This window comes from Hemitrygon akajei, chromosome 8 (assembly GCF_048418815.1).
Source record: "Hemitrygon akajei chromosome 8, sHemAka1.3, whole genome shotgun sequence".
NCBI classification, from domain to species: domain Eukaryota; kingdom Metazoa; phylum Chordata; class Chondrichthyes; order Myliobatiformes; family Dasyatidae; genus Hemitrygon; species Hemitrygon akajei.
Window position 1 is genome coordinate 74,373,497 of NC_133131.1, and position 20,336 is coordinate 74,393,832.

Consider the following 20,336-nt stretch of genomic DNA (forward strand, 5'->3'; position numbering starts at 1 on the left):
CCCTCCCCATGCAACTGATGAGCCCAAACGAACAGCAGAGACGGTTTGGCACCAGCGGTGTCGCGGTAGTTGCTAGTCAGCGCTGGATTCAACGTAGGACTGACTGCCTTAGGGGTTCATCATTTTTTCCCCTCAGGGGTCACTCCCGAACCTTCCCCATGACTGGGCAGCGGAGGTTTGCGATCAGTTTTCCTTCTCCTTGACGAGCTGCCAACCCCATCTGCCCGAAGCAACATGCTTGTGAACTGATTCAATAAAGGTACTTGTCAGTAAGTGCAGATTCTCTCTCAGCCTAACTGATCATTATTACTAAGGGGTCACCCCTGTTACATGCCATAAAATGTTACTCTTGTCAGTGCAAATCAATGATTTTGACAAATCACTAATCCAGATAGAATCATTTTATTGCACGAACTTCAACAGTACAACTCATTACAGTTTGTCAAAGCAATAACATACATCAAGATCATAGACATGTCAGCATTATCAAAGAAAAACAGCAGGTATCTGTAAGTAGAACTTCAGTTTCAACCAAGCTTTGGTGCAAAAAATCATTCCACTTTCCGTGTTCTCTCCAAATACCCGTTTACTGCAATCACATCTTCCGGTGTCTGCTGATGGTTGTTAACTAAAATAACCAGCCAGGTGGCCCTCATTTTATCAATATACATCAGTTTGACAATGTTATGCTGTTCAATGGGGTACTTTGTTGAAATCCGTTCTTTCATTGAGACAGATTGATGCACAAAAATAAATCTTTTTTCAATTAATTGGTCACACCCCAACTATCTAATGACAACCACCTGTCGCTAAGTCATTGTACTTAGACAGACATAAATAAGCTACATAATAACAGCAGAAGTGTTAATATTCTTTGATTAATCAGCATAGTCATAATTATTTAGTCAATTCACCACTCAATACAAGTTTCAATCCAATTCCATCTTTATTGCAATAATGGCAATACATTTTATAAAGAACAGATCAACTGGAATTCAATATATGTTTTCATCATAAAGATTAAAGTTTAAAATGTATTCTTAACAAGGAGCACAAGATTTAAGCCCTTGGTAGCAGCTGCTGGATAAATGGATGTTTTCCCCATTTCCATGTTGACTGGAGCCAGTGTAGAATCGGATGGAAGAGGACACCAGTAACTGAAGATGGCAGTTATCCTCTAGCTCCATTATGACATGACCAGTCAGTCGCTAATATAAGAATATAGGTATGCTTTTTCTATTCAGTTTTAACTTTATATACGTGTACTGAATACAACATGCAAAGCTCAAAATTCACCCTTTGACGTGACTCTGGCAAAACAAGTATTTGAAGTCGTTCACATAACATTCTTTGAATTTTCCTGTTCTACTGTGTACACAATAACGTTACTGTAGAACTACGATGATTGGTTTTGTATTATGATATTGTTGATCTGACTTTAATTTTCCCTGTTTTCCAAGCTAAAACAAATAGACAGAACAGACAAAAAATTCTCTATCCAGTATAGATACTTCTAATCAAAAGCAATAAACTGGATGTCTCATTACTAAGTCATTAATAAAAATTCATCTGACTTGCAACAATGCATTGGACAATATCTGCCAATTTCTAATACATGCTCCCAGTGAACAGTTTGTTTTAAATTGTAAAGTCATGAGATCATGTTCTTTTCTCAGGCTGTTATATTACGCAAGTGTGACTCTTGTGGTTAATGTGATAATTTGCAATTAATATGGCGTCTATTTCACACAAACAGCATCCTGGAAAGATTGCAGTGTATGAGGATTCCCTAAAGCTGCAATTTTTACTGTCAACAAATGTTCCTACAAACAAAAATAGGTAATTTTATGAACTTCTCTGAAGGTTTCAGCCAACATGTGATTTCACACAAAGTTCACATAATGTGGAAGCTTTAGAGAGAGAGCAGAGATTTACAGGATGCTGCCTGGATTGAGGAGCATGTCTTACGAGAAAAGGTCAAGTGAGCTAGGGGTTTTCCTTTGGAGCGAAGGAAGATGGAAGTCACTTGATAGAGGTGTACAAGATGATAAGAGGCATAGTGGACAACCAGAGTCTTTTCTCCAGGCTTATATGAGGGGGCATAATTTTAAGGGGATTGGAGTAAAATATAGGGGAGATGTCAGAGATAGGTTTTTCACCATGAGAGTGGGTCGGTGTGTGGAAAGCGTTGCCAGGGCTGGTGGTAGAGGCAGATCTATTAGGGGCATTTAGATAGGAACATGGATGAATGAAAAACGAAGGGCTATATGGGAGGGAGGGAAGGGTTAGATTGACCTTGGAGTCGGTTAAAAGGTCAGCACATCATTGTGGGCTGAAGGTCTTTTACATTGCTGTAATGTTCAATGTTCCCCTTCAGTCACTGCCAACTCAGAAGATATCAAATCTAACAAAGGGATTCTTCCACCACCAGCCTGGAGTTAAATTGAAATCTGACTAATTTATGTTGTAACTTTCACATTAATCCAAGGACAAATTGCTTCCCATCAATACAAGAGATATATAGTTGGTATAACCATATAACAATTACAGCACAGAAACAGGCCATCTCGGCCCTTCTAGTCCGTGCTAAACGCTTACTTTCACCTAGTCCCACTGACCTCCCCTCAGCTCATAACACTCCATTCCTTTCCTGTCCATATACCTATCCAATTATTTTCAAACTTAACTATTTAATATATTTAATTTAATATACTTACTGTAATTCTGGTTTCTTTTCTATATTTATCATTATTGGATTGCACTGCTGCCAGAAAAATCAAATTTCCCAAAACATGCCAGTGATATTAAACTTGATTCTGAATATCAGTTCCAGCATGTTGTCATGCATTTTTATTCATCACTCTCTACTGCTTGTTCTACACTCTTTCAGGCAGATCGACTACGATTTACAAGCACTTCCCTCAACTAATATTATTATATTAGACTATCATAGACTACTGTGATCTTCATGCTATCAGCCATTCCTTCTGCTCTATCCAGCCTCTTCCTCTTTAGCATGCTTATTTCCTCACTTTCCCAGTCTGATGAAGGGCCATCAATCGCTGAATCTCTGTTTGAGCTATTCATGCCACCCTGTTTATATACCGACATTGTGCTATAACCATTATTTCTTCTAAACTTGACTTTTTAACCACCTTTTGTGTTGGGCCATCTCATTTTGTACTTAACTATTCTTGTTCCCCCTGTCCCCCCATTCCCAACCTAATGTCACAAGTAACAGCAATGGAGGAAAAATTAGCAAGAGCATTTCACCGGAGCAATAACACAAAATTAGAGATTGGAACATATAAGGTGCTATTAGGGAAAATTAGGGCAATGGTATCTTGATCTTCCTTTCTACACCAAGCATTCAAAACTTCTTCTAATAAATCAAAAGGTTTCAATCAACTATAACTACATTTTCAATGTATTTTTAGGGCAATATGAGGGAACATAAAAGGATCCGAACCAACGCTTCTAAAAAGGCACTTCATGGTGGCATGCTGGAGGTGCTCTGTGGCCAATAGGTAGCAGAGGGCTGGAATGTGTCATTGCCTGCCAGAACAAGTTTTCAATTTGGTTCAAGCTATTTTGCTTGTACAATTAGGTTAAAAAATTTTAAAAGACATGTTATTTAAAAGCACTAGACAAATTTCCTCGCAGTTAAGAAGCCCTAAAGCTGTACAGTAAATGAACATATTAAAGTATTTTACATCAAAATAGATGGCAGTTACACCCATTTCACAAGTGTCTCTTTGAAATACCACAAATGGGTCACAGTAGGATCAGGTTTGATTATTTTCAATAACTGATTACTACTAACGTTAGAATCAAATGTTGCTCTAATATAGCACGTGACTGAATTTAGAGAGGTAAATGAGTGCAGAGGCTGGAATTTGAGAAGTGGCACGTTGCTGGAGGAACTCAACAGGGCAAGCAGCATCTATAGGGGAAAAATAAACTGAAACCCCGCTCCAAGTTGTTTGTAATTCCTTAACCCCAACCGATGCTGCTCGATTGGCTGAGTTGCTCCAGCAGGTTGTTCGTAGACTGAATTTTGAGATGGTTTTGGAACAAAAAAAATATTCTTAATTAGGCTTTTAAGGAGAAGAGGAATGATCATGAATCTCCAGCTTGAGTATAGCTTTGTGATTCACATTTGACATGGTGGCTGAAGCCTCAATCCCCCCTTTGGCCAAGCGCAGTGCTGTGTTTCCTCTCCCGACAGCAGCTTTTGTAAAGCAGTCAGATTCATGGAGCTGTGAGTACATCCTTGTATACAGATCTCGGTCGGTTATAACTTTAGTTTCAGGAATGTACAGGGCGAATAGAGTGTCATAGCTAATACTATCAAGGGGGTTGGAAAACAGAAGGGAGATCTGCTGACTGCCGAAGTCATAGCTGAGGACACCAGCAATGCCATAGAGTGAGAAAGGGGTTTTGATGAACACACACGTTCCTTTCGTGTTCTTCTGTACAGCCGGCGGCGGTGGACTCTGTACCACACCACAATCAGCATATGTTCTGTAAAACAGGATGTCACCTCTGTAATATCAACATAAGCATTACAGCCTTGTAAACTTTAAAATCTGATAGAGTTACTTTACAGCTTCTCTAAGTAAATTATTAAGCATTTACTATCTTGCAAGATCCAAAGCTATAAAAAAGCTGGATATTAGAATGCAAAGAAACATTGCAACCAATTTGGTGACAGACCGATCTTGGAAATTAAAACAATAGAAAACAGATATAAAACAATATGATCTTGTGTATTCAATTTAGCAGGATAGGCATTTTATGAACAGAGCAGCCTCCCACCCCACCTCCCAAACTATGAGAAATACTGGTCAAACAATCCTGCTGTCCGCATCCCGTGCTACTCCGCAAATCCCTGCATATTCTATCCAAAGTGGGAAAAATAAAATGAAACCAGCGTAGGTATAATGTAAATGAGTGCTTGTTAGTTGGCACAGACTTAGTGGGCCAAAAATCCTTTTTCATTGCTCTATGATTCTTCAGCCACAACCTTTACCCAACTTCCATTGAAAGCCCTGATTGATTAATTCAGGTAGGGTGTTCAGACCATTAGGATTCAACAGAAGAAAAAAAATTCCTCACACATCTCCTTGACTCTTCTCATTGAAGGTTTAAATACTGTATGTCCTCTGATCTGCTTACCCATTCTGCACCATTCGCAACCTGCATTAAAACTCCTCCTGAAGTTAACAAAGAATGCTGGAAGCACTCTGCAGGTCAGAGGAGGGAAGCAGAGTCGACATTTTGGGTCAAAGATCCTTCATTCAAACTGGGAAAGTGAGAAGCAAGGCGTAAATTAAGCTGCAGCAGGAGTAGGAGGAAGTTGGGAGAAGAGGAATTGCCTGTGTTGGCTGCAGACCAAAGCTGGCAAAGTAACAATTAATTGAGAACAAACTGGTACAGAGGTAAATTGACATGTTATGAATAGAAACAAACCAAATATAGAGGGAGAAAAAGTAAAGGGACCAATGGGGGAAAAGTCTAATCAGTTTAGTCAAATATAATTTGTCATTAATAAATCGCGCTGATTCTCCATCAACAATTCTGTGAAAATTCGAAGCTGCAGGAGGATTCTAATTGACAGCTTGGGGACTCAAAATTAGCAAAAGATTATTCAGAAATACAAGTCCATGTGTTTGGGGAAGACTAACACGGCCAGAGGATATGGAACAAATAGGGACTCTGTGAGACAGAATAACAGAGAGCATGAAGTGCATACTGTAACCAAGACAGCAGGGCAAGATAGCATAGCAGATACTCACCTTTACTGTCTAAGGCTCAGAATACAAAAGTGGGGAGATCATACTAGAAATGTACAAAATATTAGTTACGGGACAGCGAGTGTACTGAAATTCTTTCTGATCACTATACCGCAGGAAAAGTGTGACAGCACAATCAGCAATTTACAGAATAGTCTTTTTCAGGAGGATAAAATATATTTGTTTTCTTTGGAACAAAAGAGTCCAAGGGGAGACATAACTGAGCTGTATATAATGTCACCGGTATTGGCATCATTACACTGGATGCCCGTGTCCTCTGGGATCAGTTTTAAAATTCTCGTAATTGTTTGTAAGGCCCTGAATAATCTAGTTCCTCTGTATATTTTGGAGTGTCAATCCTCTTACATCACTAATCGTAATCTTAGGTCCACAAACTCTGGGGTTTGCTTTGTGATCCTAAGGTCTAGCATATAAGAACTGGTGACAGGGCCTTTTGCTCTTCAGCACCAAAAATTTGAAAATTCTACCAACTGAGAACTGGGATACTGCTACTGGTACTATGGAACAATACTAAAAACATTATTTTAAAAAAAATCTGGCCTACTTATAGCATTACTCAATACCTGTTGAAGCTGATTACATTTATATATATCACGGTCTAGTCCGTGAAGTCCGCATTCCAGTTCACTGTCCGGTCCGTGGATTCCGTATTCCAGTTGTTTTTGTTTTCCCTTGTTCTATTGGGAGTCTTAATTGAGGCAGCTGATCTTCATTTCGGGGTTGCAACATAAATAGCTCAGGAGTTCAGCTATTCCTTTGCTGGACCGTCCCCGTCAGAAACCCACACCAAGAAGCTCGGCATCAGAAGCCCACACCAAGAAGCTCATTACCAGAAATACGTGACCTCAGCCAGTGCAGTAAGTCTGGACCATTATCAGAGCTACTGAGTATCAGGGACTCCAGGCTGCCTCTGTGTCCTGCGTTCAGGAAGGGTCCCGGCCCTGTGTCCTGAGTCCATGGTCAAGTTCCTGCTCTGTGTCCAAGAAGAGTCCAAGTCCAGTCAAGTCTGAGTCTGAGCTTGAGCCCGGGTTCCAGGTCAAGAGCCAAGTCAAGACCCAGGTCCCTACTCCCTGCCAAGACCCAAGTTCTCAGTCAAGTCCAAGTCCCAAATCCTAGCCCAGGTTGTTTCCTACGTCTACATCCATGTTGTTATCTTGTCGTCACTCCTCGGCTTCCCTAGTATGCTTAATAAACAGTCTTATTCACAGTACTTCGGTGTCAGTGTCCTGCATTTGGGTCCACTCCCCAATACCCCCTTGTGACAATATAATTTAGTACATCTGATTACATTTTATTCTATACAACATTTGTCTTTACTTATGATTTTTAGTTTTGTCTCATTTTTTATAACTGTATTGGTTTTTCTTTATGATCTATGTAAAGCATTTTGAGCCCGCATCTTAATGTATTGAAGGTACTATGTAAAGAAAGTTATTATTAATTTGGACAACCTATGGGAGTTGCAAGTCATTAGAAGTTCAGAAGAAAGTTAGCTGATGGGACAATTAGATTGGCATTGATACAGAAACATTATTTGACTGGGGATAGTCTGGCACATAGCAGAAGAAGGGTGTGTGATGATGGAAACTCTTATAACAGTCAAGAAGCACCTCAACAAACAACTTCATGGTTATGGACCAAAAAATTGGAAGTGCAGATAACCTAAAATAATTATTTTACCAGCGTAGACACAGTGGCTGAATGGACTCCTTCTGTGCTGTGAGCTTCTCTGAGTAGCCTTGAGAGTTTTGGCTAATTATTTAAAAATACATTTCATGTTCTGGCTCCCTTGAACTCTCACTGAGGTAAATGCATACTTCAGTGTAATAACAAGCAGAAAGATCTCTCATTTCAATACATTTAGTTCACCTCATTCCACAGAGCCACTGAGATAAATCAGTCAACTTGACAAAATAAAAAGGTCAGGCAAAGGTTGAAATGACAGCAGGACTCCTATTCTTTAGTTGCAAAACAATTCCTATTAGAATCGACTCATCCTAACAAGCAACGGACAGACTGAGGTTTTCCGTCATGTCATTCCAATTTCAAGGTTCAAACACTACGAGTACAGAATGTAGGTCCACTCTCTAGTGCAGCTTTGAGGGAAAACTGCATTACTTCAGAAGACATCTTCAAGATCCACGTGCCTTTACCAAGTAGATGCCACTCAGGAGGAGCAGGGAATTCTTCAATGGTAGCAGTTAATATCATAAACAAACCACCATAGCAAACAAGGTACTTGCTAAATTTGACCAAGACATGAACAAAGAGGTGAATGCAAACTTGCCATTTGGCCCACTACATCCACACTACCTCATGGGCACCCTTCCATATTTATACCATCCACCTGGCCTGCAGTCTTCTAAGCCAAAGTCATTCAAGTACTTGTCTAGACATCCCCATAAATGTTAGTAATTCCACCACTCTGTCTCACAATGCATTCCAGGTCCTCTGAGCATAAAAGTCCCCCTCGGATTCCTTCTAAACCTCTTATGTCTTAAACTGGATCTATGTCCTTCAATTTTATACAACTCCTGCACACAACCTGGTCTACCACCCTCACAGTTCTATATTCCTCAATGACGTCCACTTTTAGAAACACACACAAAATGCTGGAGGAACTCAGCAGGTCGGGCAGCGACTATGGAGAGGAATAAGCAGTCGACACTTCAGCCTGAGACCCGTCATCAGGAGAGGGGAAGGAAGGGAGATGAAGCCAGAATAAGAAGGTGGGGGAGGGAAGGAATACAGTACAAGCTAGAAGGTGACAAGTGAGGTCAGGTGGGTGGAGTAATGGGGATGAAATGAGAAGCTGGAGATGATTGGTGGAAAAGGTAAAGGGCTGAAGGAGGAGGAATCTGATAGGCAAGGAGAGTGGACCATGAGAGAAAGGGAAGCAGGAGGGACCCTCGAAGGAGGGAATAGGCAGGTTAGAACAAAAAGAGAAGAGGGGAGCCAGAGTGTCTTCTTTTTAACTCCTCTATTCCAGGGAAAACAGACTAAACTATTACAATTTCTTCTCATAACTAAAACACTCCATCCCCGGGGCAACATCCTGGAGAGTCTCTTCTGCAGCCTCTCCAGCACCATTGTATTCTTCCTGTAGTTTGGTGACCACAACGGCATAGAATAGTCCTGGTGGGATATGACCAAAGTTTTATAAAAGTGGAATATAACCTCCCTGCTCTCATATTCAATATCACAAGTAATGAAGGCCAGGATCCCATCACCTTCATGGGTCATCGAACTTGCAAATCAATTCTGCAATGCTCCATTTCATGATGTATGACCTAGCCTTCCAAAATGTATCACTTCACACTAATCAGGGTTAACCTCCACCCGCCATTTCACAAACACATCGATATCACCCAATACCCTTCAAATACACCGTCAACAACTCTATCAATCTTAGTGACATCTGTGAATTTACTCATCATGCCTCAAAAACCCATGGCCAGGTTATTCATATAACATTGGTCTTGGTACTGATCCCTGTAAAATACTTGTCATAAGAATCCAATCATACAAACAACACACTGCAACACACAAATTGCTGGAGGAACTCAGCAAGTCAGGAAGGAAATAAACAGTTGATGTTTCAGAAAAAAATAAAAACACAAAATGCTGGCAGAACTCAGCAGGCCAGACAGCATCTATGCGAGGAGGTACTGACGACATTTCAGGCCGAAACCTTTCATCAGGAGTGTTGTTTCAGACTGTGAACCTTCATCAGGACTGAAAAGGAAGGAAAGAGAAGCCAAAATAAAAAGGGGAGAGGAGGGGAAGGAGTACAAGCTGGCAGGTGATAGGTGGAAGAGGTACAGGGCTGAAGGAGAAGGATTCTGATAGGAGAGAACCATGGAAGAAAGGGGAGGAGGAGGGGTAATAGAGGAGAGATAGTAGACAGCTGGGGAGAAGGGAAGCAGGATCCAAAATGAGAAACTGATAAAGAGGAAAATTGAGGGGTGAGAAATTATTGAAAGCTGGAGAAATCAATTTCCAAGCCATCAGGTTGGAGTCTCCTCAGACAGAATATGTGTTACTCCTCCAATCTGAGAGTGGCCTCATTATAACAGTAGAGGAGGCCATGGTCTGAATGCAAAAGGGAAGTAGAATTGAAATCGATGGCCACCGGGAAATCCCACCATTTGTGGCAGACATAGTGTTTCCCCCAATCTATGTCGGGACTCACCAATATTGAGGTCACACCAGAAGCACCTTAGAACCCTGATAGGAAACAGCTGAAGTGTTGTCTCACTTGGAAGGACTGTTTTTCTCCCTGAACAGTAGCGAGGGAGGAGATGAAGGGGCAGCTGTGGAACTTGTCCTGTTTGCAGAGATATGTGCCAGGAGGAAAGATTAGTGAGGAGGGACTCATGGACAAGGGAGTCACAGAGTGCGATCCCTGCAGAAGGCAGAGAGTGAGGAGGGTAGGGAGGAGGTAGGAATAGAGAAAGATTTGCTTAGTGGCAGTACACCTTTGGCAACTGACACCTGCTTTGCCACTGAAAACAACATGGCTAGTCTGCCCCGGACCTCAGACCGCCTTTGTGCCAGTTCCCCATAAACATCATGTGCAGATCTTTCAAACATATATCTCCAACTTTAAAAAAAAAATACCTCCAATGTTGCAGTCTTCTCAACCCCCTGGGGTAGTGAATCCCAGAGATTCACTGTCCTCTGTGAGAGAAGGCTCCTACATGCCTCAGTTTTAAATGACTGCCTCCTTGTTGAAATGTAACTCTGGTTTGAGACTCTCTCACAAGAGGAAACTCCTCATGCTCCCTCAGCATCTTAAGTGTTTTAGGAAGATCACTCCTCAGTCTTTGAATTACCAAGCGGTAACAAACTGAGCTCGAAGGGTGGGTATTGTCACAAAGAGGACATTTTACTCGGGATAGAAGTTTGTTTTTGTAAGAATCAGATCGGTCATTTGCCAAATACTTCTAGCAATATTCTGCACCACTAATGTCAAATTGAAACACTCCCTTTACACAAATGTTCGAATATTGCTACAGCAGCCCAATAAAACTTGCTGGCTTCTAATCACCCAAATGTTTAATTGCAAAGAAAATCATGTGTTTGTCATCTTTTACAGAAAATAAAATGGTTTCATCAAGTCACCATTTTGAACATTTAAAGACCACCTGCTGCACACCTTGTTTTGTTTGTCAACCATGACATTAACATGTTCCTCTCAGGGGCTTCCCCTCCCATCAGCAGTGGGGTGGCATTGTTATGACCCCAGCCCCCTCCTTTGTGAGAATCGCGAGAGAGAGCAGCCTTACGGTTTGGAATGTGGGCTGGCCCCTCAGCCAGACAAAAGCCAAGGACATGGCCATTGTCTTGGGAGACACCTTTGTGGAATAAGGGACTGGACTACGTGCAAACCCTCAGGGCAACGTGGGCTGGGTGATGGGGGAAAGATTGCCTCAACCCCACCCTGATTGACATCTACAACCCTGTCAGTCCAGATAAAAGGTGGGCTGCCGAGGCGGGGCCTCAGACGCACCAAGGAGACACACGAAGAAGACACGATAGTGCTTCCCGTCGGAGCGGGAAGCCATTTTGAAGGAAGCCACGTGCGTTAGATTCCGGATCGGGAGTCTGTGGCTGAAACCAAAGGAAAACCGTTTTAACTAACCGGGATCGTCTTCGTAAAGACGACGGGCAAGTGTTCCTTCTTTCTCACCACTCCCTCTCTCTCTAACACGTGAAATGCCAGCGGTTCCCAAACGGAAAAGCCTGCAGATTCATGAGTGACTTTTATATTCCATTGGACTCAGTATTCCCCTAGACAACGATAGAGCTTATTTCTGATTGATTATTACTATACCTGTGCTTTAGATTGAGTTTTGACGATGTATATGATCTGAATGTTTTGTATTAACCATACGTTTGTGCCCCTTTATAAATAAAAACGTTTGAAAATAGTACCATCAGACTTCAGCGGACCTCTCTATCTTTGCTGGTAAGTCACCCGGTTACTGGGAATGTAACAGCATGTACTGGCATAAAGGCACAACGCTTTACAGTACAGGCAACACAGGTTCAATTCCTGCCTCAGCCTGTAAGGAGTTTGTACATTTTTCCAAAGACATGGTTGGTTCATCGGTCATTGTAAATTGTTCCATCACTAAGCTAAAGTTAAATCTGAGGCTGATGGGCGGTATGACACAACAATCTGGAAAGGCCTAATTCAGCGCTGTCTTTCAATAAACAAATGTAGATTCACAGGCACAAGATACTTCTGTAGATCCGACTTATGAAGCCATGAACTTATAAATATAACCATATAACAATTACAGCATGGAAACAGGCCATCTCGGCCCTTCTAGTCCGTGCCGAACGCTTACTCTCACCTAGGCCCACCGAACTGCACTCAGCCCATAACCCTCCATTCCTTTCCTGTCCATATACCTATCCAATTTTACTTTAAATGACAATATGAAACCTGCCTCTACCACTTCTACTGGAAGCTCGTTCCACACAGCTACCACTCTCTGAGTAAAGAAATTCCCCCTCGTGTTACCCCTAAACTTTTGTCCCTTAACTCTCAACTCATGGCCCCTTGTTTGAATCTCCCCTACTCTCAATGGAAAAAGCCTATCCATGTCAACTCTATTCCCCTCATAATTTTAAATACCTCTATCAAGTCCCCCCTCAACCTTCTATGCTCAATATGTTGTGCAACATCCAAAAAAAGCACATTTCTAAGTCTTTGAGCTTTACTTTTTGCTTTACAAGATTTTTTTTTCTTTTTCCATTCCCTCCTCCCTCCCCCGCAATGCCCCGAGTTTGGTGTCTTCCAGCTCTCATACCTGTTCACTCTCCACTCCTACTAATTTTAGTAAATCAAGTTCTCCCTTGTCCATTCACACCAGATCTGACGACTTTACTCAGCCTATGGCCAAAACGAGTAACAGGTGATACAGAAAGAAGAGTTGACGGGTATCCTTAAAGGATATCGGGTCTCGGCGCGAAACATCAACTGTACTTTTTCCCCATAGATGCTGCCTGGCCTGGAGTGTGTGTGTGTGTGTTGCTTGGATTTCCAGCATCTGCAGATTTTCGCGTGTTTGTGAAGGGTATGAGGGTATCCAAATGTTCGGATCAAACCCAGATAGATAGACAAAATTGTCAGATGGGCACATAAACACAACGGGTCTGATTTATGAGTCACTTGTTCCAAAGTGCAGTGAAAACTTTGTTTTGCAAGCCAGATTATTTCGAAACTCATGTACTTTGAGGTAGTACAAGGAGAAACAATAGCAGAATGCAGAATAGAATGTCACAGTTACAGAGAAAGTGCAGAGCAGATCGTGGTCATGGCAATGGCCTTGACCAGGTAAACTGTAAGGCAAAAGTTCAAAGTAGAAGCGGTATGTTCAAGAGTCTGATAACAGCAGGATAGAAGCTGACTTTGAGCTGTGACCTGTTCAATGATACCATTTTACTATAAGGGCATTACAAATAATTGAAATGTTACTGTTCCTCGGATTTTAGAGCTGGCAATCTACACGCTGCTATCCCGTCCGAAAGCAAAGGAGGATATTCCCATTTCTGACGAAGGGTCCCATACCCGAAATGTTGGCTGAATCAGTCCACTGCTGGGGCTGACTTGATGAGGTTCTTCAACAAGTTACGTTGTTCTTTCAGAAAGTTCACCGTGTCGATGTGAATCTGATTGTTGGAACTTTCTAAATAATAATGAACACGAGAAATTCTGTAGATGCCGGAAGTCAGCTCCACCTTTGATACCAGCCTACAAAGTACCCAGGACATTTTCAAGGAGTGGTGTCTCAGAGAGGCAGCGTCCATCATTAAGGACTCCCAGCACCCAGGGCATGCCCTCTTCTCACTGTTACCATAAGGTAGGAGGTACAGAATCCCGAAGGTACACACTCAGCGATTCAGGAACAGGTTCTTCCCCTCTGTCATCTGATTCCTATCTCACTTTTTTTGAAAAATATACAGTATTTCTATTTTTGCATGTTTTTTAAACATCTATTCAAAATATGTATTCTGTAATAGATTTACGTGTTTATTTTTAAATTTTTTTTTCCTCTTCTAGATTATGTATTGCAAAATTAACAAATTTCAGGTCACAAGCCAATGATAATAAACCTGATTCTGATGCACTATCAATAACTCCAAAAGATTGAAAGTAAGTACTGAAAGGCTTTTAGGAGCAGTAAAATGGACCACGTCCATGCTGGGTGATCGCCCTGGATTGTGCGAGGAGCAGAGACACAATCCCCTTTATCCAGGTGTCTGTGGGAGGAGCCACAGGAGCAGTCAGCAGAGGGGCCTGTCCAGACAGGTATATGTAGTTTACCACAGATTCTGATCCAAAGCAACGCACACGAAATGCTGGAAGAACTCAACAGGTCAGGAAATGAATAAACAGCCGACGTTTCGGGCCGAGACCCTTCATCACGATAGACTTGACCCTCCTAATGTTCCTCCAGCAACTTGCGTATGTTGCTTTCTAAGCAACCTGCGACGTGAGAAAGGCGATATGGAGCGAATAACCACGTTAAACTACCAAATGATCCATACTCACGCAGCGGAGGTGAGGTTAAAGTGTTTGCTGTTGTTGCTGATCTCAATCCCCACTATTATAGTGGAATCAACGGATTTTACCATTTCCTCGATCGTAGCCGCCATTCTGTTAAAATTGCAAACAAACCAAATCACTTAACACACCCTTGCAAAGGTAACAAATATATTAGCACCTCCAAACGTTTCAGCTCACCTTGACTGAATCCTCGTTTATTTTAACACCTACAGTACAACTCGACGCAGTTTTATTGAGACGGTTTTATATTGACAATCAAAGAGAATGTGAAATGCTTAACAATTTATGGTCTTCCTTTCATGAAGAGAGACAATATTTGCAAATTCCAGTTGCCGCCACTCCTCAGGTCGCAAGTCTTCAGCTGGAGTGAAAACAGCTGCGTGCGCGCGCAACCTCGAGGTGCGGGCATGTCGGGGCTGCGCATGCGCCTGGCAACAGCTGCCGTGAGCCCCGTCCGAGGCCGGACGTGTCCCAGTGACATCGTGAGTCCTCGGATTGAAATTACAAAGAAAGGCAGCGACAGAGTAAAGGGCGGGACAGCTAGGCAAGGAGCTGGAAAATAAAAGTCAGACGTATTAGATCTGTGCATTTCTCGCTTTTGAAGCGTAATCAAAAATATTTCAAAGTTATACCTTCTGGGGAAAAAAACATAGCGTTAAGACATCAACATTTGCTTTGTTCAATTTGTGATAACTAAATTTACACAACGACCTGTGCTTCATATTGAGATGGGGGTGGGATTATACTCTGGTTGAGGACATGTTCTTTGTTCAAACCAAGTCCAGAAACTTTAAAAACATATTCTCTTTTGTCTGAGCCACTCCATTGGTCCGGGTCAACCATGGATTTTACGTGCCAGTTGACTCTACGTGATACGCAAGCCAGGGCAGTACGATATGGAGAGAAAGCTGTTGCCCATGTAGCAGGCTCCCCCTCCCCATGCAACTGATGAGCCCAAATGAACAGCAGAGACGGTTTGGCACCAGCGGTGTCGCGGTAGTTGCTAGTCAGCGCTGGATTCAACGTAGGACTGACTGCCTTAGGGGTTCATCATTTTTTCCCCTCAGGGGTCACTCCCGAACCTTCCCCATGACTGGGCAGCGGAGGTTTGCGATCAGAGATTTCCTTCTCCTAGATGAGCTGCCAACCACGGCTGACGAGCCCCATCTGCCCGAAGCAACTGGTTTTAGGACACCAGTAACCCGCCTTTGCCCCTTCTGTCAGTAGAAATAACTCTGCTGGACTAAACCACACGTGAAGGCCGCCTGTTTATACCAATGCTACATTTAATCTCATTTATTCTCTTCACCCTGTGCAGTTTGTACCACGTTCGTTGCCTTCGTGAACATTAACGCATAGAAAGGCTGCACAACTCTGTTGTTAGCACACCTTTTTAACCCTTGTTTTGCTGTAATTTTCACAGCAATGCATACCTCCAGTATAATGTATCTCCTGTACCTAATAAAGTGGCCAATGAGTGTATGTTCGTGGTCTTCTGCTGCTGTAGCCCGTCCACTTCAAGGTTGGAGATGTTGTGCATTCAGAGACGCTCTTCTGCACACCACTGTTGTAACACATGGTTATCTGAGTTACTGTCACCTTCCTGACAGCTTGAACTAGTCTGGCCATTCTTCTCGGACTTCTCTCACCTACAAGCTGTTTTCACTCACGGGATACTTTTTGTTTTTCACACCACTCTCTGTAAACTCTAGAGATTGTTGTGCATGAAAATACCAAGAGATTGGCAGTTTCTGTGATACTCAAACCACCCCATCTGACACCAACAAACATTCCATGGTCAAAGTCACTTAGATCCCATTTCTTCCCCGTTCTGATGTTTGGTCTGATCAGCAACTAAACCTCTTGACCATGTCTGCATGCTCTTATACATTGAATTCCTGCTACATGACAGGCTGATTAGATATTTGCAAAAAAAATGAGCAGGTGTATGGGTGTACCTAATAAAATGGCCACTGAATGTATATGTACTTTAATAATAGATTTACTTTGAGCATTCGGATGCTGGAAGAGTGTCTGGGTGGACCCCCAGGAGGAATGTGCTGGAAACTACAGATTAGATATGCACATCCTGTACATTTTCAGAAGAAAATGTCACTTCCTGTTGTAACTCTGGAAGAGGTAGCTCAGATTATTGAACAGAATCGAACCAAGAAATCTTTACGGCAGTTTCCCCCATCAGAGCCCACAGATCAACTTGATTAGCTCTCAGAGGAATTTACCAATTATCAAACTCTGCAAAACACTGAAGAACTATAATTGCAAAATACAGATGTGTCATAAAAACCAGAAAAAATTGATCTGGTTTGAAATTTCACAGATGAAATTTGCTCTATTTACTATGAAAGATTGTCAAATGGTTTTCGGCATGGACTAGATGGCTCCAATGGCCTGCTTTTGTGCTGTACTTCTGTCGTGGAAATACTAAGAACATCAGAGCAACTTTGAGTTTCATTTTCAGAGTTTATTAACGTGATATCACGCAGCCTCTGCAACCATCACCACCACCACCAGAGCTCTGACTTTTTTGGTTATACAGTATAGAGCTCATGTTTATACATCAACATAAACAACTTCATATAGCTTTGTTTAGCATCCCACAGGCAGTACATGATCAATTGTTTAAAAGCCATGTCAATTATCTCTCAACATGAGTCTAATACGCCTCTCTGTTCGTTGTTATCAGGACTCATGATTTAGCTCTGAGTGCGAGTCTAACAGTCCTCTTTGTCCCCTGTTAGCAGGATGCATAATTTACCCCCAGAGGTTTGGTCTCTTGTTTATTTGAATTCCTGGCACCCTACTTACCATCCAAGGTTATTCTCAACTTGCATCAGCAGTCTTAAGTCCAGTGGCTCCAGAGTGGTCAAGTATCCCATCATTCACTAATTTTAACCATTTCTACCACAACCTCTCTCTATCCCTTTGTGCTTCCTCAGAGTGCTGCTTAAATAGGAGTATTCCCCGTGGTAAAGAAAAATAACATTGAATTGCAATCTCACTATCTTAACCAATATCTTAGCATCTCTGTTGACATTCTAGATTTACAAAAAAAAACACCGCAGGATGCCATCAACAACCAAGAAACAGTCCAACTCAAAGTGTTTCAAATCATAGTCAGGGATTTCAATCAGGCTTATTCGAAGAAATCCCTGCCCAGTTACCATCAGCCCAATAACCTGTAGCACCGGAGTCCCCAACACACTAGACCACTGTCATTCTAAGATAAGTAATGTCTACTGTTCTGTGCCCAGACCATGTTTTGATAAATTGGATCACTTGACTGTCCTTCTTCTACCTCATACAGGCAGAGGCTAAAGAGCAAAGCTCCAGTGGTTAGGACAACAAAGAAGTGTTCTCAGGAGTCGGGGAGCGGCTTTGGGATTACTTTGAGTCAGTAACATGACTAGGCCATGTTCAAGGATGAATGAATACACCACAGTTGTCACAGACTTTACAAAAACAGTCACAGACAAGTGTGGCCCTCAAAATCATTCAGAGTGTTCCCCAATTGGAAGCCCTGGATGAATCATGAGATCTGCAATCTGCTACGGTCTAGATCACAGGCATTCAAGTCTGGTTCAGGTACAATCTCTGGAAAGCCATCTCATGGGCAAAGTGGCAATTCCAGACTAAACACGAATCAATGAAATATGCTCGACAGTTGTGGCAGGGCTTGAATACTAACACCTCATAAAGTTAAATCAGGTGGCATGGGCAACAACATGGCTTTGCTTAGCTCAATGCCTTCAATGCTCACTTTGACCGTCAAAACATATAGGAACCACTACAAACCCCCACAGCTCCTGATAACCCTGTGATTTGAGTCTCTGAAGCTGGCGTGAGAGCATCCTTCAGGAGGGTGAACCACAGAAAACTTCCGGCCCGGTGGAGTAGCTGGCTAAGTTCCGAAGACATGTGCTGATCATCTGGCTGGAGTGTTCACTGAGATCTTCAACCTCTCACTTCAGCAGTCAGAAGCATTTACCTGCTTCAAACTGTCTTTAATTACACTGGTGCCCAAGAAGAATGTGATACCCTCCCTCAATAAATAACATCCAGTAGCACTTACAACCGCAGTGACAAAGTGCTTCGAGAAACTGGTGATGAAGCATACCAGCTCCTGCCTGAGAAGTGACTGGCACAACAAGTCTGCAGCAGATGCCGTTTCATTGACACTTCACTCAGCCCTGGAACATCTGGACAGAATGAATGTTTGGGTTATTGATGGCATGCCTATCAAATAAACTGCTCTCTCCTGCATTATGTCAAGTTTCTTGAGTGTTGTTGTACCTCACTCATCCAGGGAACTGAAGAGTATTCCATCACATCTTATAGAATCACTGCAGCCTCTTACTTGTTCTTGTAGTCATAGTACCAGGTCATAAGAATCCTACAGCACAGAAGAAGACTCTACATACTCACCATGTCAATACCTACCATCAAACGCCTATTTATAATCACCCAATTTTCCATCAGTTGGTCCAGATCCAACTACAGCCATTTAAGTGCCTGGTGTAAACCTGATGAGCAGCCTCCCTTCTTCCAATTAGACACATGATTGCACTGGGAACTCAACACTGCATTAAGAATTTCAGATCATCATCATTTCCAGTTTGTGCCAGAACTGGTTAAGTGTGGGGCAAAAGGTAGCATCCAACATTGAGGACCCCCACCTCCCCAATCAGCCAGCACATGCCCTCTTCTCATAGCTACCATCAGGGATGAGTCCAGGATCCTGAAGACACACATTCAACCATTTCAGGAACAGCTTCTTCTCCTCTACCATCAGATTTCTGTATGGACAATGAACCCATGAACGCTACCCATAACAACAACCTGTAACATTATCTCGAGGCTTTCATTCTCTTAGCAGAAGCTGCCTATCCTGCCCAGTATTTCCAACATCTTCCAGCTTATCCACACTCACAATCACAATGCCTGGCTTATGTCATGGAATGTGTTGCTGTGCAGCAGCCGTATAATGCAATGTTGTTGTTTTACTTCTTTTTCACACCTTGTGGCATATCAGCCGGCATTTTTGCTGTTTCCGTGAGATTTGACTTTTTTTTGTGCGGGCAAGTTGCTAGGTCGACACTCGACCCAGCATGGATGGAAAGTGTAATAGGAGCTGCCCGGATGTGAACTTGGAACCATTCGCCTCAAAGTCCATTGCTGATGCCACTACACCACCGGTTGTCTTAGTACCTTGCAATATGTAATAATAAAAACTATAAATTACAATAAGTATATATAAAAATTAAATTAACCAAGTAGTGCAATAAGAGAGAAAAAAATACTGAGTTAGTGTTCATGGGTTCATTGTCCATTCAGAAAGTTGATGGTGGAGGGGAAAAAGCTTTTCCTGAACCATTGAGTGTGTGTCTTCTGGCTCCTGTACCTCCTCGATGGTAGCAATGAGAAGAGAGTATGCCCTGGGTGATAGGGGTCCTTAATGATGGATGCCACATTTTTGGGGCATCCTCTTTTGATGTGACACATCCAGTTAGAATGCTGTCCACGGTACATCTGTAGAAATTTGTATCTTTGATGACACACCAATTCTCCTCAAACTCCTTGTGAAATATAGCTGCTGTCATGCTTTCTTTCATCATTATGTTGAGTTCAAGATAGATCTGTAGAGATGCAGACACCAAGGAACTTGAAACTGCTTACCCTTTCCACGTCTGATCCTTCAATGAGGACTGGAGTGTGTTCCCTCAACTTCTCTTTTCTGAAGTCCACAATCAATTCCTTGGTCTTACTGACATTGAGTGCAAAGTTGTTGCCACGATAACTCTCAATCAGCTGATCAATCTCACTACTGTACACCTCCTCGTTATATGAAACTTTCCTTTTTTTTGTAATTTATTTTTTATCGAAGTTCATCATCAAACAAATATCTCCATAAGATGTATTTC

At 42.2% G+C, this 20,336-nt stretch overlaps 1 long non-coding RNA gene across 1 annotated transcript; it reads right to left on the reverse strand.

Moving 5' to 3' along the window:
* Positions 1–386: 386 nt before the first annotated feature.
* Positions 387–14,808, reverse strand: LOC140731993 (uncharacterized). The gene is made up of 3 exons (XR_012099958.1): positions 14,575–14,808; positions 14,383–14,487; positions 387–4,524 (listed from the first exon to the last, which is right to left on the reverse strand). It is a non-coding gene; the product is annotated as an uncharacterized lncRNA (long non-coding RNA).
* Between the last annotated feature and the right edge of the window lie 5,528 nt (positions 14,809–20,336).